Genomic DNA, 891 nt, shown 5'->3' on the forward strand with positions numbered 1-891 from the left:
CACATATGCATATGCACACACACACGCATACCTATACAAACATACCTGTATATATGCAAACATGCACATACTCGCACACACATACATACACACACATCTACATACACATATATATCATCATCGTTTAAGCGGACGTTAAACGATGATGATGATGATGATGATATACACACACATATATACACACATACACACACGTCCACCCCCACAAACACACGTATGCATACATACACATATACATACACATGTGTTTTGTTTAAGATTATAAAAAATATTAAGCTAAATAACATACTGATTTGAAGCGAAGAACATAAACATGATAAATGAAATACCATTACCCTGTTATATATTAATATACTTATGTTAGCGCTAATCTATGTAAAAACGAAGTACAGGATGTTTTCTTGAGAAATAATAATAATAATAAAAATTAGTCAACAGACTATATATTATTCATTCAAAATGCCTATAATAGGACATCTGACGGGTCAGATGTCCTATTATAGGCATCTCTGATGTGTATTGAATGTACACTGTATTTAAAATGAATTATATATACATATATATATATATATATATAGGTGTGGTATTGCATTCACTGTCACTAGATCATGGGTTCAATTCCTTCCATTCACAGAGGCAATGACTGAGGCCTTTGGCATTATGTTGTGCTTGAGAAGAAAACCCATCAAGTCAAGCAAAATTGCAATTGTGGTTGGTGACATGTAAAAGCACCCATTGCACTCTTGGAGTGGTTGGCGTTAGGAAAGGCATCCAGTCGTAGAAACCATGCCAAACCAAACTGGAGTCTGGTGCAGCCTTCCAGTTTGCCAGTATGGACAATGGACATTAAATGATAATGATGATATATATATATATATATATATATATATA

The 891-nt window shown here is 33.7% G+C and overlaps 1 protein-coding gene across 6 annotated transcripts in view; it reads left to right on the forward strand.

Annotated features, from left to right (window-relative positions):
- LOC106867186 (E3 ubiquitin-protein ligase UBR5) overlaps positions 1 to 891 on the forward strand; it is an 80,339-nt gene that overhangs the window by 78,634 nt on the left and 814 nt on the right. The window lies entirely within an intron of this gene.

The sequence above is a fragment of the Octopus bimaculoides genome, chromosome 3 (assembly GCF_001194135.2).
Source record: "Octopus bimaculoides isolate UCB-OBI-ISO-001 chromosome 3, ASM119413v2, whole genome shotgun sequence".
Taxonomy (NCBI): Eukaryota; Metazoa; Mollusca; class Cephalopoda; order Octopoda; family Octopodidae; genus Octopus; species Octopus bimaculoides.